Source organism: Ambystoma mexicanum, chromosome 1p (assembly GCF_040938575.1).
Source record: "Ambystoma mexicanum isolate Mex_15411 chromosome 1p, UKY_AmexF1_1, whole genome shotgun sequence".
NCBI classification, from domain to species: Eukaryota; Metazoa; Chordata; class Amphibia; order Caudata; family Ambystomatidae; genus Ambystoma; species Ambystoma mexicanum.
Genome location: NC_090921.1, coordinates 1180142595 through 1180168032, shown reverse-complemented (window position 1 = coordinate 1180168032; position 25438 = coordinate 1180142595). Strand labels below are relative to the sequence as shown.

The window sequence follows — 25438 nt, the reverse complement described above, 5'->3', positions numbered from 1 at the left end:
AAAAGAAATGAAAACAGCATAAGACTTGACACCAAGCAACTGTGCAATGTTCACATAGCTATTCTGCACCACCATCCTTTTGCAAAGCCCCAGAACATGTGCTTTGGTTTTCCGCCTATAGCAAAACCTTAGCCTGGTGGGAGTCTATTCTCCAAGGATGCACTGTTAATACCAATAATAAGAAAAACACAGGTTTGGCAGAATAATTCACAAAACCACAGCGCTTGTATGAATAAATATTAAGAGTGCACATAGGCTGCAGGTGCCTGAGAGGTGTGGGAGTACTGCCAAGTACAACCCACTGTTGTGGAAACAATTAGAGCACGGGCAATTCTCAGTCGCACTGCGCCCAAGAGTGCAATATAGGCATGTGTTGCAAGTAGTTGAAGAGAGATGTGGTTATAAGTCGGATGGATTTATTTGCAAAGTAGCCTGACACGTGTTTCGAGTCTAAACCGACTCTTCATCTGAGTCTAAACATAATACACAACAAAATCATAGACAATTATGCACCAATAAACAAAAAATGTTGGTATAAAAACCATGCATTGTGTAAATTCAAAAATAAGGCAAGAGGCATAAAACACAGAGGCAAACAAAAGGTAGAGTTAGATAATTTTGTCATATGGCATAATAAAAAAAAGGGGTCACAACATAAATGAAAAGAAGGATTGAAGGCTCACATTATATCAAAGGTCATGATAAAAATAAGGGAAACCACAGCATCAGTGGTAGGTAATAAAAAAGACACAGTACCACATATTGGATGATGTTGGAATGCTTGTAATTTAACTTACATAAGAAGTACCCATTATTGGGCTTTTTGGTCAACCTTGCCTCTTTGAGTGCACTGTTACTGTGACTTCCGTGGATGCATGTTAATTTTTTGTACTTTTTTGTTTGCCTTTCTTCCTGTGTATTTCTTGAATCCCGGCACCATGGATTCTCCATTCATTCCAACATCATCCAATATGTGGTACGGTGTCTTTTTTATTACCTACCACTGATGCTGTGGTTTCCCTTATTTTTATCATGACCTTTGATATAATGTGAGCCTTCAATCCTTCTTTTCATTTATGTTGTGACCCCTTTTTTATTATGCCATATGACAAAATTATCTAACTCTACCTTTTGTTTGCCTCTGTGTTTTATGCCTCTTGCCTTATTTTTGAATTTACACAATGCATGGTTTTTATACCAACATTTTTTGTTTATTGGTGCATAATTGTCTATGATTTTGTTGTGTATTATGTTTAGACTCGGATGAAGAGTCGGTTTAGACTCGAAACACGTGTCAGGCTACTTTGCAAATAAATCCATCCGACTTATAACCACATCTCTCTTCAATTACTTGCAACACATGCCTATATTGCACTCCTGGGCGCAGTGCGACTGAAAATTGCCTGTGCTCTAATTGTTTCCACAACAGTGGGTTGTACTTGGCAGTACTCCCACACCTCTCAGGCACCTGCAGCCTATGTGCACTCTTATTATTTATTCATACAAGCGCTGTGGTTTTGTGACTTTTTCTGCCAAACCTGTGTTTTTCTTATTATTCAAGTCCTCTCACCCAGCAGCTGTATTATGGCTGAAGCAGCAGAATATTTATTAACACGAGATGAAGATATTAAAGCTCTGTTTGCTCCACGAGGTTCTACATTGAACTCATTCAAAAGACTCAATAGTGATAACATTTTTCTGAGATCCTTATTTTTCAAATTAGGAAAACTGAGTATTAAAGAAATGAATACATTTTGGGAAAAAAGGACTCTGAAACACTATCTACAGGAAAACAAAATACCCCGTGGTCTAAGAATTCTTATCCTTCCGGATTTTGAGGACCCATTGGGCACAGACCTTTGTCTGATTGGGAAACTAATCTCACCACAAGCTCCAACAAAATGTTGGAACTTTTGGTTGAACACGCTACACGCGAGCATTCCTGCACAGTTGTTGAAATTGATAAAGTCAAAGAACAAATTAATCTTTTCAATGCACCGAAGGCCACAATCGATAAGAACTTTAAAACATTGTATGACATACTATGCAAACATCAACATGAGGTCAAAATGCACAAATCAAGAAAATTCTCTCGTGATGATCGTGACTATAGAGACAATCGAATCTATATGTACCAGGCAAAATATGATGAGGTCTCTAGATCTCGTTCTAGCAGCCTTGCTTCTACTCCAGCAAGTTCAGAAGTGGATAGTGACTCAGAGCCTCAGACTCCGTCGACATCTAACCTTGAGAATTTTACTCCCTCTGATTCCATTTCACATGACCTTGATCAAGATGAATTAATAGACTCCGAATCTATCTCCTCAGCTCCTGCAGGCCCTTCGCCTTTTTTGGAGCAGTTCAGGCGCTTCAAAAAAGGGAATCGTATTGCAGCAGCGAAAAAAGTGCGTTTTCAAACACCAGTCGCCACAAATATATCAATCCAAGGCATACAACCAGGGGCACAAGGGGTGGTAGGCCAAGGCAGCAGAAACGCACCACCCAAACGAAGACTGACCAGAGCAATGTCTCAGTCCCAGCAACAATTACCCAGTCTGTACCCATCAACCTAATCACTAATCTAAGTTCATACCCGCTCTCCTTGGCTGAAACAACTGTTCTCAATAAGGGCCTTTCCTTTGTTCCATCAGCTACAAACAATTGTTTGGTCATCCACATTGACCTTTTCAAGTTCAAAAGCAAACTCAAACTCAAAACATTCTTTGCAACTCAAGTTCATAATTATAAACCTCCACCTCCCCCTCCTATTCTGTCCCAGATCTCCATGCAAACACTCCTTACTACCCATGTGCTAATGACACTTGATGACCTAGCACCTCTTACACAAACCAGTATTTCAGAAGTACTAAAGGAACTAGATATTGTTCAACAAAACGTTAGCATCAAGGAATTAACCAAGAAATCTAGGTTTTCTCCCACTTTACCTTCTGTCAATGTTATTGATACTTTTTATCAGGCAGTTATCAAGGACATGCACTTTTTGCAACACTTTGTTTCAACACACAAACCCACTCATAAGCAGAATCTTAATAAAGATGAGTTTCAAGCAATGAAACATCTGTCTGGTAATCCTGATTTGATCATCAAAGAGGCCGACAAGGGTGGGAATGTTGTTGTCATGAATCGTGTTGATTATATACCTATGGCCATGCAACATTTGAACTCAGTTGGTTTTTATTCTATTCTTCCTAACAACCCCCTTAAGACCATTCATGTGACAGCTAATGATCTTATTTCCAAATGGCACAGCACAGGCCTTCTCACGGATGTAGAAAGGCAATTTCTCACCATAGATGGCCCTATTATGCCCACCATCTATTTCCTCCCAAAGATTCACAAACAATTCACAAACATACCAGAAGGGAGACAAATAGTCAGCGAGGGAGACCAATAGTCAGTGGTGGTGGTGGTATATTGGAACCAATCTCTACCTATATAAATGAATTCTTGTTACCAGTGGTTCTCAACACTCCTACATACATTAGAGATACCATGCATACACTTGAAATTCTTGACAATCTGTATTTCCAAAACAATTGCTGGCTAGATACACTAGATGTCAAAGCATTATACACTTCCATAGATCATCAGAAAGCATTAGAAAGTGTTGATTTTCTTTTCTGTGAATTTTCTGCATCCTTTTTCGATCATATCGCAATGATGAAGGAGTTTTTGTTATTTACTTTACAGAACAATGTTTTTGTTTTCAACAATGTATATTTTAAGCAATTAATTGGGGTGGCTATGGGTGCCAGCTTTGCACCAGCACTGGCCAATGCATTCATGCATTCGTTTGAACAAAAATGTATTTGTCAATGTTGCCTACCTTCCCTATTTGAAATTGTGGAAAAGATATATAGATGATGTTCTAGTAATTTGGTCTGGTAAACAAGAATTACTGCTAGAATTTGTGGCTTATCTTAATCACAATGATTGGGGTATACAATTTACATCCACTATAAGTCAAACTCACATTGATTTCTTGGATCTTTCAATTGATCTCACCCCTAAAGGGTTGGTGACAAAAACTTTCCGTAAGTCTACTTCTGTTATTTCAATATTGCATGCGGACAGCTGTCACAAAAATCATGTTAAATTCAATATCCCTAAAGGAGAGTATATTCGCGCCAAGAGGAACTGCTCTGATCCTAAGGATTTTGACCATGAAAGCATTGCCATTAAATCACGGTTTCTTGAGAGAGGCTATCATCATAGCTGTCTCGACAAAGCGCTTGCCTCAGTATGACAGCTGAAGAGAGCAGATTTGTTAGTCCCTAAAACCCGAGAGAAGTCATCCATGACTCAAAAAATCAAGTTTATCACTAGATTCAACTCAGACAGTCACAGGATCCACAGAATTTTGGAGAAACATTGGCACCTGCTACACCTTGATTCCGACATTGCCAACTGGCTTGATCCCTTTGCAAGTATCACATTTAGCAAAGGCAAATTGCTTAAAAATAAACTCTGCCCTTCATTTATGAGCTCACCCACTCCCAAAACTACGTGGTTAGACTCTGCCCGTGCTGCGGGTTTCCACAAATGTGGATTCTGCAGCATGTGCAAGTTTACCGTGGAATTTCACAGGTCTCCTTTGGGGCTAGAGGAGACCACATCATTCATTCATTTCTGAACTGCAATTCCAAATTTGTTGTCTATTGTATAATCTGTATTTGTGGATTGAAATATATTGGTAGCACCATCCGACCCTTAAAGATTCGTATCAGAGAACATCTCACCACAATTGGCAGTCAGGAATCCAAATATCCACTAGCCAATCATTGGCAAAAATTGCACCAATTAGATAGTAAGGATGACATCCTATTTGTGGGTCTATGTAAAGTGTCATTGTCGCCCAGAGGGGGACAATTTAACGCTGAAGTTACATCAATTGGAAACGAGACTTATCTGCAAATATCACACTGTGTTTAATGGGTTAAACTCTGATCATGAATTTGCAACCTTCTTGTGAACATTAATTTGTCTATTGTTCATGCTTTTATTCAGGTTTCATAATTTCAATTTTTCTGTGGACATGTGTGTACCTAATTCATTTCCTGTTGTTCTTACAGGCTTTGTGACATACTGACACAAGTTTTCTTATATATGTTTGTTTTCTTGTTTTTGTGTAAATTTGTATCTCCACAACTGATTTATCAGGTTCTCCTATTGTTTATGACTCACCAGCAGCGCACTCACAGACAGCAATTGTAAATATATTACTCAAATTCACGGTTCTTACTACTGCTTGCAATCGGCTAGCGACCGCACTGAATTGCACTCAGTTCACTCCTGGGAATGATTCACACAATAGCACCAGGCGCGCACGGCTTAGCACGATATGGCTCCCTTTCAATTTTGTATTTGTAATATGGTTGTTTTTTTTTTTTTTTCACCGGATATACTTATTTTTTCTAATTGGAAATCCAATATGTTTAATTGTCTCCTTGACACACAATCGATCTGTTTATGAAGTCGGGGTTAGTTTCCCTAGTATTGTTTCCATTGAATTCAGTAAGTCCAATATGGCAGATTTATTTTCAATGCAACATGGCCATGTTTGAATGCCTCAGCCTTTGCCTGCTTAGCTGCAGCTTTCTATTTTAGTCCTGTTTCTATCTTCGCAGCTGGGGCTGCTTCCTTTCACATCACTTTGGCTTTTCCTGCTGTGCTGGTTTTTCATGGCCCCACTGACACTTGCAATTAGTGCACTTGCATGTCTCAATTCAGCAATACTTGATTCTCTCTAGTACCAGTCAATTACTCTCTTGAATTAGATCGCGTAATGCTTGGTGTGTTTGCTTCCTAATCGCATTGTCCTTACACAACTTAGTAGGTACGTTACAATTGCTTTTGCAATTCCTGACGCTTAGAAATGTTGTGTTTCCTACAGAAATTACCGCAATTGCGAAGCCGTGAGGTACAATTTTCCTTTTTAAATTGCTTTTTTGTCTACATCACATCTTTTCACTCAATTTGGTTACATCCTTTCATGATCTCTCTTTTCTTTATGATTTCAGAGAGTTTTCTGGCACTGTCCTTCATTCAATTTATCTTAGGTCCCATCTCCCATTTACATGTACTGTTGTAATTGGCAGCTTTGTGGAAATAATTCTGGTATATATCTCTGCTTGTAATTTAACTTACATAAGAAATACCCATTATTGGGCTTTTTGGTCAACCTTGCCTCTTTGAGTGCACTGTTACTGTGACTCCCGTGGATGCATGTTAATTTTTTGTACTTTTTTGTTTGCCTTTCTTCCTGTGTATTTCTTGAATCCCGGCACCATGGATTCTCCATTCATTCCAACATCATCCAATATGTGGTACTGTGTCTTTTTTATTACCTACCACTGATGCTGTGGTTTCCCTTATTTTTATCATGACCTTTGATATAATGTGACCCTTCAATCCTTCTTTTCTTTTATGTTGTGACCCCCTTTTTTTTATTATGCCATATGACAAAATTATCTTCCTATACCTTTTGTTTGCCTCTGTGTTTTATGCCTCTTGCCTTGTTTTTGAATTTACACAATGCATGGTTGTTTATTGGTGCATAATTGTCTATGATTTTGTTGTGTATTATGTTTAGCCTCGGATGAAGAGTCGGTTTAGACTCGACACACGTGTCAGGCTACTTTGCAAATAAATCCATCAGACTTATAACCACATCTCTCTTCAAATACTTGCAACACAAGCCTATATTGCACTCTTGGTCGCAGTGCGACTGAGAATTGCCTGTGCTCTAATTAATACCATTAATACCAATGTCGCTGATCCAGCAACATTCTTGATGCTTCGACTTACTTTTAATTCAAGATAAATGGGGTGCTTCACGCCATTCTGAAAGCGTTGGCACCTTGCAATTGTGTTAATTGGATCTATTATCTCGGGAGGATAGCTCAAGGACAACGTGCTCGTCTTGGAAGCAAAACCACACGGAGCAACACAGGTTCGATCCCTGGGTCTGAGCTTAGACATTTTGGGTATTAAGCTTGTTATAAATAACCGAATACAATTAGAGATTTGGAAAGAATGTCTAGACTTAAAGTTCAATTCAGAAAGTGCCATCAAATGTGTTTGTAATGACACTCATTTAGATATGTATAAGTGTGCCCAGTATTCTAGTAAAGAAACACTAACGCCAATGCTTATGGTTAAATTACAATCACTACTGCTGTGTCCAACCTATACCTTTATTAGTAATTAAGAGATTGCCAAAATGAAAACATTGGTGTGTGTATGGGCCAGGACTGAGAAACAAGGCTTGTTTTGGGTTGGCTCTATATGTGCAGATCTATAAGAGGTTGCCTAACGATTCCCATTGTGGAGGAAAAATGCAGATGTATGTAAATTACTGTTTAATGAATGTTGATGGGAAATGTAATAGTAAGGGAACTCCAACATAAGTCGAAGAAATATACTGTTTTAACAAAGAGTGTCTGCCTCATTATGAGTTTGGTGGTATCTGGGCAGTAAATCCACCCGGGTACCACCAAACTGTATTACTTTTACTGCGATTTGGTTCGGTGATATTACCGCCAGATTACAAGTGGCAGTGGCTCTGTAAGCCCCCATTTGTTCGAGTCCACAGGACTCAATTGGGCATTTTCGGCAGAATTGCCGCAGCAGTAATTCCACCAAAAATGGGCAGAAAGATGGTGGATTTACTTCCAGCTCATAGATGGAAGTGAATCCTCCAACCTTCCACCCACCTCATAGTTGGGTGGTGTGGTAATGTGACGGTATATGGTAATACCGCTGCATTTAACCCACACCACCCAACTCACAATGAGGCCCAGGTCTCTATTCAGCATTATGCCTAATGCAACTCTGGAAAATACTCAATTTTTAATGATATGTTTGAAGTCAGAATGGAGAAAAGAAATGTGTCACCTAATGCTGTGTTTGCTCATAATTTTGTATTGTGTTGCCATAACAAACGTACTGCCAAAAGTATATCAATGTTGCATAAATAGAAGCTACTTCAAATAATTACTCATAGAGGTACGTGAGTATTCATTGTATCATGGGTGCACATCTGTGTTGGCTATCTCTTGAAATCTGGAGAAGTGACCGTGGGTGTTTATGTTGCCCTGACTCCACACAGTGGACAATTGAACTAATTAGGAAGGCTGAAACCATCCTTAGTGAAGTCATAGAATCTTCTATTTGTTCCATTGAAGTCAATGTACTAAGAATGTTATAAATATCTGCTGATAAGTGAGTGGGGGCATAACACAGTTTGGGATTGCTTAGGAATTTCCTGCTGTCCTTTCCGGAGTTCGCCCTGTAGTGCTGCTATTAAAGATTCATCGAACTAACCTCTTCCAAGATTCGAGTCCTGTGTCTGTTTCTGCAACACAAGGAGAAACTAAAGGTTTTAAAAGACTAGATTTTAATGTGATAGACTTTAATGGGCCGTATAATAGAACATTATTCTATGCCCCTCTCCCTAACTCCATATTGGCTGGTTAGGACATTTTTAAAATGAAGGTTGTCGGGCAGATTCTAAAAACTTTTTTTGGCACAAATGATGAGATGTGTTGGCACATCCTATCATTTGCACCAAAATAGAATCGGACCTATTGACTAATGAACATTTGAATGTGTGCATCATATGTAAGCACAAACCCCTTTGCACATTCACACAAACACACTCAAATTCACAAAAGTACAGGAGTGAAATACTCCCCATGTGCCTGTTTGCGACAGGGGCAGGTGAATGTGCTTTAGTGCCAAGATTGAACAGGCCATCAACCAACCTAGAGCTTTATTTGCGGTTGTCCAGTCTTTAATTGTGCAAGCTAAGCCTCAGTCCACTATCCCACCTTCTAAGGAACTTTGTAATCCTCTGTCTTCTTTCTTTGACAAGAAGATAGTCACCATTCGTAAAGCTATCCACATGTCCCGCCCTCAGGAGGTGCAGTCTGGGCTTTATCCCAGCTCACCTATCCTTGCGGATACCCCACTTGGCATCTGGTCCTCCGTCCCGTTGTTTCCTGACAAAGAGGTTCTGGTAGCTTTTAATAGTTTGAAATCAGCTCTGCCTAGTGATCCTATTCCGCTTTCGGTGTCAAAGAACATTTCTGGTGATATTGTTCCGTGGCTCACTAAGGTCGTCAATGACTCCTTCTCTTCAGGGGTCATTCCTGACAATCTCAAGCATGCTCTTGTCGTCTCTCTCCCGGGCATCTGAAGCAAAGGGCTGATGAAGAAAAGGGCAATTCCTGTTTGGACTTGTTCAGACCAGGAGGACCCAGGGCCCGACCCCCTGCTCAGAGAGCAGGTAAGCATGCAGCAACATGTATTTACTACCTCTGTCCCCACAGGCCATCCCCACCCACTCTGGTCCCCCTGTGATGTTCCCTTGTGCCCCTCTCCCTTCTTGCACACAGGCGTTGTCTGTTTTGCTTGATTCTTCTACCCTGTTCCCCCTCACCCCCTCCAGCCTACTTCTGCAGGAGTCTGTCCTGATACATTCTGGTTTCATCATCACCGTCTTGTGGCCAATGCTGGAGTTGACTTTTACGGACTTCATTGATTCACAGTGTGTCACCCTTTCTCAACTCTCATGCTGGACTTTTAGTGCATCCTGTACTCATGATGACCCTGAATCATGCTGTTCCCATCTTCATCTTGTATCCTGGCTTGCAAAATTATGTGTTACTACTGACTTCTGCTAATGTATTTGCTCTCCCCTCTTGCTCCTCCACTCCTTTTAACTGCTTACTCTATGTTCTCTCCTCCTCTCCCTTTCTCCATTTTCCTATCTCCTTCCCTCCTCTCCTTCCTTTCTTCTATGCACTTACTCTATCAGAATTGTCCCTGGACCTAGTATGATAGCAACCTCATCTGTCTCCACTCCTATCCCCTTACTTGCCCCCCCCCAGCACTATCTGAAATGTCATCAGGCCTAGTACGATAGTCGCCTGTTTTGTTCCTCCCCTCCCTTTCTGCACCCCTCTCTCTCACCTTTTTTTTTCTCCACCTCTAGCAGAAATGTTGTCAGGCCCAATACGGTAGTCGCCTGTCTGTTTCCATATTCTTCCCACTCTCCCCCTCCCTTCCGTATCTATGTCTTAGCTCATGCACTATCTGAAATGTCTTCAAAGTACAATAGTTAATTTCACATCCTTACTGTTCATGGCCTGTAAGAATGTCATTGTATTTTCCATTTTCCCTCCCTTGCCTTGAAGTGCTTTGAAACACATTGTGTACAGGCGCTAAATAAATAGACTATCATATCATATCATCCCGCTGCTGAAAAAGCCGGGTCTGGACTCTGCAGTTCTGTCCACTTTTCGTCCCATTTCCCTTCTCCCCTGTCTCATGAAATTGCTTGAGTCCTTGCTTTCTCCTCTTCTCAGCACCTTCCTGGAGTCATCCGGCTTCTTTGACCTGTTTCAGTCTGACTTTCGCCCCGGCCCGGGGCACAGAATCAGTGGTGGTCTCTGTTGTGGATTACCTGACTCGTCTGGTAGATCAGGGTGGGTTGGGGGTTCTGATCTTGATTAATCTGTCAGCGGCATTTGACACCATTGACCACCCGAACCTGATTGCCTGGCTCTCCTCAGTGGGCCTCTCTGGTCAAGTTCTTGCTTGGTTCTCGTCTTTCTTGGTGGGGCGTTCTCAATCTGTGTCTCTTCCACCCTTTCTGCTCCCACTCGATTCCTCTGCTGTGTGGAGTTCCTCAGAGCTCCTCATTGTCTCCTACTCTATTCAATCTGTACATTCAACCTCTCCTGGGCATAATTCATGCCTATGGCTTCTTGTGTTATTTCTACGCCGACGATACACAAATCAGTGTGTGGCTGGATTTTAACGACTAGTCGGCTGAGGAACTGATTAAAGGCAGTTGGTGATTGGGTGGCTATGAACTGGCTTAAATTGAACAGGTGGTGGGCACTGTGTTGCTCTCGCTGTCTGGACCCTTGAGTTCTTGCCCAAGAGTCTTGGTCTCTTTCCCCTTCCAGTTTCTTCGGTGAAGGACCTGGGTGTCAAAATCTCAGCCTCCCTATCTATGGCCGATCCGGTTTCTCTTGTCTGCCAGAAAGTGCACTTTAAACTGTGGACCCTATGAAAAGTACTTCTTTGCATCCCCCCGAAATTCCATGCTCCGGAGGTAGCTTCCCTAGATATCAGCAATATTGATTACTGTAATGCCTTATATCTTGCTATTCCGTGGCATTTGCTTCAGCCTCTTCATTTACTGCAGAACATGGCAGTTAGAGCAGTTCTTCATCATATGTTTGTGCTCACATAACTCAGTTTCTGTGCCAACTTCACTGACTCCCTGTTGAGCAGCGCATCAAATTCAAATCTTTGTGTCTGGTACACAAAGCACGTTATAAAAGTGGAGCAGAATTCCATCAAGCGAAGTTCTGCATCTACAAACCTGCCAGGTCTCTTGTTCGTAAGCTCTGAAGATCATTCAGCACCCCAGGGCCAGACTCGCGTGGGTAGTTGGTCATGCCTTTTGGTTGGAAGCAGCGAAGGCCTGGAACCTACTTCCTCTCTTTTTACGTACCATTGAGGACCATCTACCTTACCGTCGGACTTTGAAAACCTTCCTTTTCTAGTCCTCTGGATGCCCTTGTGCTTACGCTATATAAGTTCGAATAAAATGAGATAAGATGACTAGATCAATACTGACAGTGTCCAGCAATGCATTAAAGTGGAACAGCAGCAGAATAAAACACTGCTTTTCCACTTGCATTTCTATCCCTCAAACTGGGATTAAAATATGTATGTTTTTTGTTTACATTTCAGCATGACAGGCCCTTTAAGGCAGTATGTGGCTGCTGGAACCCAGTCATACATTAATATTAGGAGCATGCTCACAACACTAATGTATGCAAGGTGGCAGGCCAGCACATCTTTGGCACTGCTGTCCAGCCAAACTGAAATGTGCAGGACAACTGCAAGAATAAAGTGGCCTGCACATTTCTAAAATAAATGCAAATTAAAATAGTGCATCCTTTGAGCTTCTTTAATTTGTGTTTGAACATGAAAATGTTCGCCTATGTGTTTATCCTGTTATCCTTTTTATCCTAGTAGTAATACATGTTCATTTTGGATAAACCTCCATAAAACAATCAAAGTCATACACAATACAGTGTAAATACCAAATCCATCATTATACACTGTAAAATACAGTGCAGAATAGCAGGAAATATAAAACAGCTCTTATTAAGTTATTCATAAAATTCATACATTAATAGTTACTTCAACACATTTGAAATATATTAAGAAAACATTATTGAGAAAATAAACTAATCAACATAGTTATCTAACACCAGAGTATATTCGTCACTAAATCTTATTACCGATATGTGCACCCAATTCAAAATACTCAGATTAAAATGCACAAGTGCAAAACTTTGACTTTTCAAAATATTGTCAGTTGAAAATCCCCATATCAAGTATTAATCATTTCTGAAGTGCTGTACAGTTCTTCAATGTGGCAATGCATGCTTGTAACAAGGATTCAGTGATTATCGATGGATCAGCCACTTTCCATTAACTCAAATCCAATTAAAATGCTTTGAGCCGCCAAGATGTTATTATCCCTAATCCTAAATGTGATAAGTAAAGGGTGCTCAAGACTCCAAATAGATTCTCATCACATGCTAGCACAATGTACAGATACCGCCATGGTGTAGGTCAGGCAATAAATACCTCTGTCTGAGAATAATACCATCCACCGGGGCACCACCCATGAAACACAGCTCAAGCTAAGTCCTGCTTGGAACTGCGATTCATTTTGGCTGTTTTTCTGCTGATGGTGTAGTTGCAGTTTTGGCAACAGTAGAGGCATAGAAGCAGCAGGGCACACTTGCATGGGCGCTCTGACCCACTCCACGGAGACAAGCGAAGATCCCAACCAATAGATATTTTCCACTTGCGCCGTCTTTTGGTCAGCACTGCACCCAGTATGGAACAGGTGATAGGGCTTGACGATGGCTGGTGTAAAACATGATTATCGCCCAGTACAATTACTCCACTCGGTAATAATCATGGCTATCAATAGGTTAACCATACTTCCTGCTTACATACCACAGGTCTTTATTTATTTATTCATGTATGTATGGGTTCATTTATTTATTTGCCTATATGTTTTTGTGCTTCTGCAGGGCACTTGCAGGGCATAATATGGAGACAGGTAGAGTGTGAGCAAACAGTGGGGAAGATGTTGGGTTTCAGCAGCTTTTTGAAGGCAAGGATGCTGGAGGTGGAGTGTAAATCGGCAGGGACATGGAACCTATGTTCCGATGGGTCTCCAGCACTGATCCGGGTAGAGGACAACGACTGGCAAGTGAACGATTTCAGTGTAGAAGATCAGAAGAGGAGGGAGTCGATGGGCCATTTAAGGTATCTGGCCTTTTGTTGCACAGAGTTTTGTGAACATGGCATAGGAGTTTGAGACTTGGGGGTCTGCTAAATGGACTCTCGCAGATTATTTTTATTTTAGGCGCTCTGGTAAAGGAAGTGTGCTTAAAGTCATACCTAGTAAACAATCTCAGCACTGTGTGTTTTAAAAACTGGTGTGTTTGTACCCAAGATGGGCATGTATGACATTGGGTGTACAATTGAACTTACCAACATCCATATATCAGACACCCCATGTGTACCTTCTGCCGGGCATTAGTAATTATCATGCAAAAGTGTGCACAGAATGAAAATGTGCAAATGCATAAACTGTGTAATATTTTCCAATGTAGGTTCCCTTTTAAAAGCACTGTTGGCTCTAAGGAAACCTGTTTACATTATTGTCTACTGACCTGGCAGACCTGTCAACTAAATGAATAATATAGAATAACCTAACCTTGCCAACCCCGAATAATTTGAATAAATTGAGTGTTGGCTGAATACAAGCCAAACCTCAGAGTGTTGGCTTAGTTTCAGGTCATCACTTAAAATTGCCATTTTGTTTCTTCTCAGTCTTTGGTATTATCTGAAGTAAGACCACTGTTTTTGTTTCTGTGTTCTAATGTTCAACTGTTTAACTAACAGATCAGTGTATCTATTTGTTAACAAGACTGTTTTCGCTAGCTATTTATTTATTTCCTCTCTACAATGTCTTTTTGTAAAATAAATATGTTTACCATTTTTAACATGAGACTACCCTGATTACTTTCTGAGTCTGCTGTAGCCTAAATAAATAAAAACCAAACCTTAATTTAATAAAGTGCAGATATTTTGTAAGTGGCACGGTTATTCACTGATTCTTAAAACCATAAACATCCCACCGCTGCCACCAGTGTAAAGGACCGGTGGGGGGTGTCTGTACTTCTGCTCTCTATATGGTAGAAGAGAGGCACAGAAGACCCCAGCCAAGATTCTCTAGTACGGTAGCAATGGACGAGCAATCAAGGCCTAGCTTCTCAGGAGGTGATGCAGGCTGGTTCTTAAGTACAGTGTAGTCCCCAAGCCCCCACAAAGGAATGTCCACACACTGTATTGGTTAGAACACAGTCTTTATATAATCAATATTCAAGGTTATGTACACTTATCATAATAACTCACTTTGTACTTAGGAAACTCAACGATGGCAAATATGTACAATTCTAAAGTGGTACCACCCTTTGTATTAGATCTCATTAAAGTGCATCAACAATACTGTAACAATGTCACACAGATCAATAGAGTGAAACCAGCAATAGAGAGAGGAGAGAAAATAAGATGGTTGAGCAATAGGCAGAATACTGGCCCCTACCACTAGACACAGTTCTGTGTGGAGATCCCCCCACCTGGGCAACCTGTAAAATAAAGATATAGCACCAGCCCAGTCCATATATTGTTCTGCAAGTCTTATTCCCTCCTATAATGTTTTTACCCCCCCAATGTACCTGGTGGAGTCGAGTTCGTCGAAGAGGCGTCGACAGATCCTTCTTGAGTGACCCCCTTTCAAGCGGGAGTCACGGATCGTCGAGAGGCGTCGAGAAGCGTCGAGGAACTCGGCGTTCGGCGACGGGGAATCGACGGCCCTTCTTGAATGCCTTCCCTTTCAAGCGGGAGACACGGGGCGTCGAACGTCCGTCGACAAACAGGGTAGAACGGCGTCGATGAGGCTGCAGCTTCGTCCGGGCGGTGCTCGTCGGTGTCGGAGCGTCGGCGTCCTGCAAGGCAGAGGCGTGCGGGGCACCTCGGTGACAATAGTTCTGGACCGCAAAGATTGTGGAGACGGAGGCCCAGCAAGGGCGTCGAGTCGTTCGAGTCTTTTTGGTCTTCGGGTGGCGGGAAACCCACCGGCAGGATTCTCCTCGGCGCGATGGTCGGCCTCGACTTTCTCCGGCAGGTTAAAGCGGTCGACGGTGCGGACGAGGGAGTCCTTCGATTCAAACGTTCTTAGGCAAGGAGCGGACGGCTCCGGTCGTCGGCGGCACGGCGTCAAGTGGTTCCCACGGCTGGGCAACACAACTTCGACGGGCCTCCAGCGGTTCCACAAACCTGCGAACCCTGGTCGACGGCAATGGACTTCGACGGCGGCAATGTCCGGGTGCTTCACTTCGATCTCCTCGGCGGTCCCGTCTCGGGTCGGCAGCCTTTCGAGGGTCTGTCTTCCAGGGCGCTTCGGCGAAGATGGAGCGGTGCTCGATGGTCCCTCGGAGCACGGGAAGAGGGCGCCTTACCAGGTCCTCTCTCGGGTCAATCTTCGACGATTTCGGCAGCCTTCGGATCGGTCGAAGCAAATGCAGCAGCAAGTCTTCTTCTTCCAGCTGGACGTCGAGGATCAGCAGTTCCAGTTACTCTTAGAGTGGAGACTCAGCTCCAGAACGCTTCTGAACGCTCCTGAACAATTACCAGTGGTGAGAGGTCCCCAGATATACTATTCGGTCTCTCATCCACACTTCTGGCACACACTCAGAAGCCAATCATACAGAAGGGCATTCATGCAGTCCGTCAGCCAATCAGGCATACAGTGCATTCAGGCCACACTCCTCCCTTTCAGACACTCACAACAAGGAATGTGGATTGGGACAAGTACCCAGCCATTCAACACTACACACTGCATTCAGGCCAGTTTCGGGCAGGGCTGTCTCAGTCTTTGTCTCTCATGCCAGAAACCAGACAACCACAACAAGGAGTGTATATTGGTCACACACTCCATTCACCCAGGTCCCACCCACAGGAGGTACCCACAACATACAGTCACTGGGAAGGCTCCAGTCAGTCTAGCTGGGCCTTCACAAAAACACCATATATGGAATTTCCACCCAACAGCCAGTCAGGGGGAAGGGACAGAGTCAGGGCTTCCCAGGTCTTTGGGAAAACAAGGTAACAGGCAATAGAAAGCAAGAGGCCACAGGGGCCATCTTGTTTCCTATCAGGAATCAACTGATCCCAATGGCAGGGCCTGGGTATCCCAAAATGGAGGACACCCAAAGCACCTGTCAAATCCAGCATGGAGCTGCCACCAGCCCATACCCTGCTCTGTGGGCCACCCACAGGTGCCCAAAAACATACACTAGGGGCACAGGGTTGTACCCCTACCCATGGGTGCCATAAGGGTATCCCATGGGTCTGTTCACCAAACCAAAAGAGAGAGCTGCACTGCCAGGAGTCCCACATGGACTCCTGGGCAGAAAACACGACAGAACACACGATAAAAAGCAGTAAAGGACAAGGATTCAGAGGCCCTGTCCCTCTGATGCATTTCCAGCATCACAGTCGACCCCCCCAGACTGAGGTGGATGGTGTCTAATCTCCCACGGGATAGACACCCTCATCCAGACGGTCAACATACCTTCTGGAAAGGCCATCTGCGTTATCGTGACTCTTCCCTGGTCTGTGCTCTATGGTGAAGTCTAGCCCTTGCAGGCTAATGGACCACCTGAGCAATTTCGGATTCTCACCCTTCATCTGCATAAGCCACTTCAGGGGCTTATGATCTGTTTGGACCTTGAAGGTAGACCCTGTAAGGTAGGGCCTAAAACGCCTAAGGCTCCAAACTATGCTAAAACATTCCTTTTCTCTACCCTTGAGTTGTCTACTAATGAATATGATAGGATGTTCTCTCCCTTTGTCATCTAACTGGGACAAGACAGTTCCAATTCCGTTGTCGCAGGCATCCGTCTGGACGATAAAGGGTTGGCTTTAGTCAGGTGCACACAACACGGGTGCCCTACACAGACTTTCTTTCAAGCCATCAAAGGCCCTCTGACAGTCTTCGGTCCAATTACCTTCCTAGGCTGTTTGGGTGATGTTAGAGCTGTCAGGGGTGCAGCTATGGTTCCATAGTCTGCCATGAAATTGCGATAGTACCCAGTGAGGCCCAAAAAGGCTCTCACCTGGGTTGGAGTAGTGGGAGTGTCCCAGTTCTGTACATCCTGTACTTTACTGGAGAGAGGTTGGATTTGACCCCCTCCTACCTCATGACCAAGATAGGTAACTTTCCCCTGAGCTATCTGGCACTTGGTGGCCTTGATAGTGAGGTTAGCCCTTTTCAAGGCCTGCAACACCTTATCCAGATGTGTCAAATGTTCTTCCCAGGTGGAACTGTAGACGGCAATGTCGTCCAAGTAAGCCACACAAAAGGCTTCCAGCCCACTGAGCGCATGGTTGACCAATCTCTGGAAGGTGGCAGGGGCATTCTTCAACCCAAAAGGCATGACCTTAAACTGGTAGAGTCCCTCAGGTGTTGAGAAGGCCGTCTTTTCCTTGGCATGGTCCGTCAGAGCTATTTGCCAATAGCCTGAGGTAAGGTCAAAGGTGCTCACAAATTTGGCAGCACCTATGGTGTCCACGAGCTCATCAGCCCTGGGCAATGGGTGCGCGTCAGTTTTGGTGATGGCATTGACTCCTCGGTAGTCCACACAGAACCTCCACACCTTGGTACCCGCCTGGGAACTTGCCTTGGGGACAAGGACCACTGGACTGGACCAGGGACTGGTTGAGGGTTCAATAACACCCAGATCCAACATCTTGGCGACCTCAGCCTGGATGTGGTTCTTGACGGTATCTGACATACGGTAGCACCTGCTTTTGAAAGGCACACTGTCACCAGTGTCAATTTCATGCCTACACCACGGTGTAAGGCCTGGCGTCAGTGAAAACAGAGAGGCATACTGTTGGAGCAAAGCCCTGCAGGCCCTCTGTTGCTCTGTTGTCAAATCCGGAGAGAGATGTACTCCCTCCACTGAGCCATCCTGAGGGTTGCTATGCAGCAAATCAGGAAGGGGCTCACTCTCATCCTCTTCTTGCCCTGAAGCTAGCAAGAGACATGAGACTTCTGCTCGCCGGTGGAAAGGTTTGAGCCTGTTGACATGGAATACCTGAGGGGCTACCCCAGAGGCTCCCATGTCAACCAGATAATTGACTTCGCCCATCTTGGAGATGATCCTGAAGGGTCCAGTCCACTTGTCTGCCAAAGCTCTAGGCTTGGTAGGCTCCATCACAAGGATTTCCTGTCCCGAAGTCCAATCCACTTGCGAGGCTTTAAGGTCATGCCAGTACTTATTCAATTCCTGGCTGGCCTTGAGATTTGCTGTTGCCTGACCCATCATCTGTGTCATCCTCCGTCTGAGGCCTAACACATAGTCCCCCACTTGCTTGGCGGGACCTGGAGGGGTGGCTTCCAAGCCTTCTCTGATCAAGGCGAGGGGCCCCCTCACCGGATGTCCAAAGAGTAACTCAAAGGGGCTGAAACCAACACCCGATTGAGGTACCTCTCTGTAAGCAAACAGTAGGCATGGCAGGAGGAGATCCCATTTCCTCCTTAGGGGGTCTTCCAAAGCCCCTAGCATGCCCTTGAGAGTTTTATTAAATCTCTCAACCAGACCATTGGTCTGGGGGTGGTAAGAGGTGGAGAACTTGTAGGTTACCCCGCACTCTTTCCACATGGTTTTTATGTAACTAGACATGAAGTTGGATCCTCTGTCAGAGACAACCTCCTTGGGGAATCCAACACGGGTGAAAATGCCCAGGAGAGCCCTGGCAACCACCTTGGCAGTAACAGTCCGAAGCGGTATTGCCTCAGGGTACCTGGTGGCATGATCTACCAAGACCAGGATGAACCGATGTCCACCTGAAGTGGGAGGGTCAAGGGGACCGACCATGTCGATGCCCACCCTCTCAAATGGTGTGCCAACCACTGGCAATGGCTGCAGTGGGGCAATGACCCTGCCTCCAGTCTGGCCAGACAAATGACAAGTTGGGCAGGTCCTGCAGTGGGACTCCACCTCTACTCCCATCCGTGGCCAGTAGAAATGGGCAGAGAGCCTCTGCTTAGTCTTCTTGGTCCGAAGATGACCAGCAAAGGGCACCTCATGCGCCAACTGCAGTAGGAAGGGCCTGTAAACCTGGGGTACCACCAACCTCTTGAGTGCACCAGGTTCAGGCTTAGTGGGCTCACTAACAAGGAGCTCACCCTCCCAATAAATCCGGAATGTCCTAGGCACTTCTCCTTGTGCCTGGGACAGGGCCTGTTTCCTCAGTCCCGAGAGAGAGTGGCACGCTCTCTGTCCCTTACAGAAGTCTGCCCGGGAGGGTCCCCCTTCAGCTAACAAGCATTGAAGGTCAGGATGATCCTCCGGGTTGAGAACCTCTCCCACAGGAGAGTCTTCTGTCTCTTCTCCCACAGGAGTTGAGTTTGGGTTTTCCACTGGACCCAGCCCGTCCGGAGCATGGATCCCAATGGGTGCTGTCGGAACAGCAGGAAGAGAAGGTGTTCCCTCCACAGAGGTGGCCTTCTTGGTCTTCCGTCTTCTTGCCTTGGGCCTCGCCTTTGGCTCGGGTACCTGACCCACAGCCAGACCCGGTGTCACCTGTGATCTAGTGACTGCAGCAGCAGTCATGGGAAGACCATCCGAGATCAACCCCGACTCTACTAGATCATTTCCTAACAGAATGTTAGCAGGGACATTGTCCTGAACCAGGACAGGAAGCTTTGCTGTCTTGTCTCCAATCACGAGTGTGACTAAGGCTACAGGCGATAATTTGGGAGGCCCACCAGCTAACCTGGTGGTTCTCAGAGGAGCACCTACATAGTCCTCTGGCTTCAGCAGGGTCCTGTCCACCACTGTCATGCTTGCCCCAGTGTCTCTCAAACCAGTAGAAGGCTGGCCATTCAAGAGGACACTTCTCAAAAACCTACGGGTGTTCTGTGGGATAGTCACCAGTACTTCTGCATACTGGTCCCAGGCCCCAAGTGACACTAAGGAAATCTCTACCGGAGCACCAAAAGTGATCCCGGTAGAGGAGGGGAGGACAGTGGCCTCCACCTCAGACACAGGGTAAGGGTAGGTCAGGCTGACAGCCTGTTCTCCAAGTGCCTTACCTTTACACTTGGAGTCACCCCTTTTGTGATCCAGAGCCCCACAGTCCCAACAAGCGCCAGGAGTGCGGGGTACGGTACTGGAACCACTGGGAGCCTGCTTTGCAGCAGATGGACCACTACTCTTATTCCCACCCACAGATGACTTATCCCCACTAGATTTTTGGGTCTTGGGAGAGGAAGGTTTAGGTTTACCCGACTGTGACTGCTTGTGGGACTCCTCCGCTTTCTGAGAGGCCCCCTTTTCTTTGTCCTTGTCCTTCCCACTGGAGTCCTTAGGGGACAACCGGTGGGAGACCCACTTGTCAGCCAACCTAGCCAGCTTAAAGGGGTCCAACATGTTCTGGTCAGCCACATACTGACGCAGCTCTGGTGAACAGGCTTCAGAAAAATGCTCAAAAAACAAGAGGTGGGACAATTCAACAAAAGTCTTAACCTTGTATCCATCGATCCACCCCATCATGTTCATGTGCGCAGCACTCACCCAGTCAACCCAAGACACATTCTCTCTTTTCTTAAAATCCCTGAACCTTCTAAGGTATTGGGTAGGTGTCTTGCCAAACTTGGCAATCAAAGCAGACTTCATACACTCATACTGACCCCTTTCTTCCACACTCAGCTTCAGAATACAATCATATCCAGTTTGAGGCACTCTGCTTAACAAACACTTAGCCCAATCTCTTTTATCAACATCATGAATCGCACAAGCCATTTCAAACGCTTCAATCCATTGGAGGATATCTGAACCCTCCACAAATACACCAACCAAATCTTTCATAAACTTGGTGGCTGGGGACCTGGCACTCTCACTGGTTTTAGCTGAAGTCTCCACCCTAGCTTTCCCTAGCTGGATTCTCTGACATTCAGTGTCCTGGCTCTTGAGTTCAAGATCCCTATTCTTGAGCTCCACTTGTTGAGCCAACTCCTCTTTCTTAAGTTCAGCATCTATTTCCAACTTGCGGTATTCAAAGGCCAATGTCATCCTTAATAACTCAAGCTCCAAGGAATTGCTGGGGTTTGGAACAGAGGCAGCAGGAATGGCGGCATTCCCAGAAACAGATTCAGCAGAAACCCGAGGGGCAGAGTCCTCATTGGTTGCATTCCCCCCCTCATCAAGAGTTTCACCATCAGTCTGGTAGTCCACCAGGGCAGCTAACAGCTCAGCCCTAGACTTATCCACAAAGTCTAACTCCCTGGCTTCACAAGCACTCTGGAGAGCCTCCAAGCTCATCCGAGTCAATTTGCCATTTGCAATAGACTCCATTGTTTGTAATGCAGTTATCTTGTACACAACTAAACCTTAATTTAATAAAGTGCAGATATTTTGTAAGTGGCACGGTTATACACTGATTCTTAAAACCATAAGCATCCCACCGCTGCCACCAGCTGTAAAGGACCGGTGGGGGGTGTCTGTACTTCTGCTCTCTATATGGTAGAAGAGAGGCCCAGAAGACCCCAGCCAAGATTCTCTAGTACGGTAGCAATGGACGAGCAATCAAGGCCTAGCTTCTCAGGAGGTGATGCAGGCTGGTTCTTAAGTAAAGTGTAGTCCCCAAGCCCCCACAAAGGAATGTCTACACACTGTATTGGTTAGAACACAGTCTTTATATAATCAATATTCAAGGTTATGTACACTTATCATAATAACTCACTTTGTACTTAGGAAACTCAACAATGGCAAATATGTACAATTCTTAAGTGGTACCACCCTTTGTATTAGATCTCATTAAAGTGCATCAACAATACTGTAACAATGTCACACAGATCAATAGAGTGAAACCAGCAATAGAGAGAGGAGAGAAAATAAGATGGTTGAGCAATAGGCAGAATACTGGCCCCTACCACTAGACACAGTTCTGTGTGGAGATCCCCCCACCTGGGCAACCTGTAAAATAAAGATATAGCACAAGCCCAGTCCATATATTGTTCTGCAAGTCTTATTCCCTCCCCCCAATGTACCTGCTGGAGTCGAGTTCATCGAAGAGGCGTCGACAGATCCTTCTTGAGCGACCCCCTTTCAAGCGGGAGTCACGGATCGTCGAGAGGCGTCGAGAAGCGTCGAGGAACTCGGCGTTCGGCGGCGGGGAATCGACGGCCCTTCTTGAATGCCTGCCCTTTCAAGCGGGAGACACGGGGCGTCGAACGTCCGTCGACAAACAGGGTAGAACGGCGTCGATGAGGCTGCAGCTTCGTCCGGGCGGTGCTCGTCGGCGTCGGAGCGTCGGCGTCCTGCAAGGCAGAGGCGTGCGGGGCACCTCGGTGACAATAGTTCTGGACCGCAAAGATTGTGGAGACGGAGGCCCAGCAAGGGCGTCGAGTCGTTCGAGTCTTTGTGGTCTTCGGGTGGCGGGAAACCCACCGGCAGGATTCTCCTCGGCGCGTTGGTCGTCCTCGACTTTCTCCGGCAGGATAAAGCGGTCGACGGTGCGGACGAGGGAGTCCTTCGATTCGAATGTTCTTAGGCAAGGAGCAGACGGCTCCGGTCGTCGGCGGCACGGCGTCAAGTGGTTCCCACGGCTGGGCAACACAACTTCGACGGGCCTCCAGCGGTTCCACAAACCTGCGAACCCTGGTCGACGGCAATGGACTTCGACGGCGGCGATGTCCGGGTGCTTCACTTCGATCTCCTCGGCGGTCCCGTCTCGGGTCGGCAGCCTTTCGAGGGTCTGTCTTCCAGGGCGCTTCGGCGAAGATGGAGCGGTGCTCGATGGTCCCTCGGAGCACGGGAAGAGGGCGCCTTACCAGGTCCTCTCTGGGGTCAGTCTTCGACGATTTCGGCAGCCTTCGGATCGGTCGAAGCAAATGCAGCAGCAAGTCTTCTTCTTCCAGCTGGACGTCGAGGATCAGCAGTTCCAGTTACTCTTAGAGTGGAGACTCAGCTCCAGAACGCTTCTGAATGCTTCTGAACGCTCCTGAACAATTACCAGTGGTGAGAGGTCCCCAGATATACTATTCGGTCTCTCATCCACACTGCTGGCACACACTCAGCAGCCAATCATACAGAAGGGCATTCATGCAGTCCGTCAGCCAATCAGGCACACAGTGCATTCAGGCCACACTCCTCCCTTTCAGACACTCACAACAAGGAATGTGGATTGGGACAAGTACCCAGCCATTCAACACTACACACTGCATTCAGGCCAGTTTCGGGCAGGGCTGTCTCAGTCTTTGTCTCTCATGCCAGAAACCAGACAACCACAACAAGGAGTGTATATTGGTCACACACTCCATTCACCCAGGTCCCACCGACAGGAGGCACCCACAACATACAGTCACTGGGAAGGCTCCAGTCAGTCTAGCTGGGCCTTCACAACAACACCATATATGGAACTTCCACCCAACAGCCAGTCAGGGGGAAGGGACAGAGTCAGGGCTTTCCAGGACTTTGGGAAAACAAGGTAACAGGCAATAGAAAGCAAGAGGCCACAGGGGCCATCTTGTTTCCTATCAGGAATCAACTGATCCCAATGGCAGGGCTTGGGTATCCCAAAATGGAGGACACCCAAAGCACCTGTCAAATCCAGCATGGAGCTGCCACCAGCCCATACCCTGCTCTGTGGGCCACCCACATGTGCCCAAAAACATACACTAGGGGCACAGGGTTGTATCCCTACCCATGGGTGCCATAAGGGTATCCCATGGGTCTGTTCACCAAACCAAAAGAGAGAGCTGCACTGCCAGGAGTCCCACATGGACTCCTGGGCAGAAAACACGACAGAACACACGATAAAAAGCAGTAAAGGACAAGGATTCAGAGGCCCTGTCCCTCTGATGCATTTCCAGCATCACATCTACCCAATACCTTAAAAGGTTCAAGGAATTTAAGAAAAGAGAGAATGTGTCTTGGATTGACTGGGTGAGTGCTGCGCACATGAACATGATGGGGTGGATTGATGGTTACAAGGTGAAAACTTTTGTTGAATTGTCCCACCTGTTGTTTTTTGAGCATTTTTCTGAAGCCTGTTCACCAGAGCTGCGTCAGTATGTAGCTGACCAGAACATTTTGGATCCCTTCAAGCTGGCTAGGTTGGCTGACAAGTGGGTCTCCCCCCGGGTGCCCCCTAAGGAGTCCAGTGGGAAGGACAAGGGCAAAGAAAAGGGGGCCTCTCAGAAAGCTGAGGAGTCCCAAAAGCAGTCACAGTCGGGTAAACCTAAACCCTCCTCTCCTAAGACCCAAAAACCTAGTGGGGATAAGTCATCTGTGGGTGGGAATAAGAGTAGTGGTCTACCTGCTGCAAAGTAGGCTCCCAGTGATTCCAGTACCGTACCCCGCACTCCTGGCACTTGTTGGGATTGTGGGGCTCTGGATCACAAGAGGGGTGACTCCAAGTGTAAAGGTAAGGCACTTGGAATACAGGCTATTAGCCTGACCTACCCTTGCCCCATGTCTGAGGTGGAGGCCACTGTCCTCCCCTCCTCTACAGGGGTCACCTTTGGTGCTCCTGTAGAGATTTCCTTAGTGTCCTTTGGGGCCTGGGACCAGTACGCAGAAGTACTGGCGACTATATCACAGAACACCCATAGGTTTTTGAGAAGTGTCCTCTTGAATGGCCAGCCTTCTACTGGTTTAAGAGACACTGTGGCAAGCATGACAGTGGTGGACAGGACCCTACTCAAGCCAGAGGACTATATAGGTGCTCCTCTGAGAACCACCAGGTTAGCTGGTGGGCCTCCCAAATTATCGCCTGTAGCCTTAGTCACACTGATTGGAGACGAGACGGCAAAGCTTCCTGTCCTGGTTCAGGGCAATGCCCCTGCTAACATTCTGTCAGGTAATGATCTAGTAGAGTTGGGGTTGATCTCGGATGGTCTTCCCATGACTGCTGCTGCAGTCACTAGGTCGCAGGTGACACCGGGTCTGGCTGTGAGTCAGGTACCCGCGACAAAGGCTAGGCCTAAGGCAAGAAGAAGGAAGACCAAGAAGGCCACCTCTGTGCAAGGGGCTCCTTATGTTCCTGCTGTTCCTACAGCACCCATTGGGATCCATGCTCCGGACGGGCTGGATCCAGTGGTAAACCCCGTCTCAACTCCTGTGGGAGAAGAGCCAGAAGACTCTCCTGTGGGAGAGGTTCTCAACCCGGAGGATCATCCCGATCTTCAGTGCTTGTTAGCTGAAGGGGGACCCTCCCGGGCAGACTT

General features: G+C 45.9%; 1 protein-coding gene across 1 annotated transcript in view; it reads right to left on the bottom strand.

Annotated features, from left to right (window-relative positions):
* LOC138532852 (IgGFc-binding protein-like) overlaps positions 1 to 25438 on the bottom strand; it is a 181122-nt gene that overhangs the window by 42427 nt on the left and 113257 nt on the right. The gene's annotated exons all lie outside the window — the stretch shown is intronic.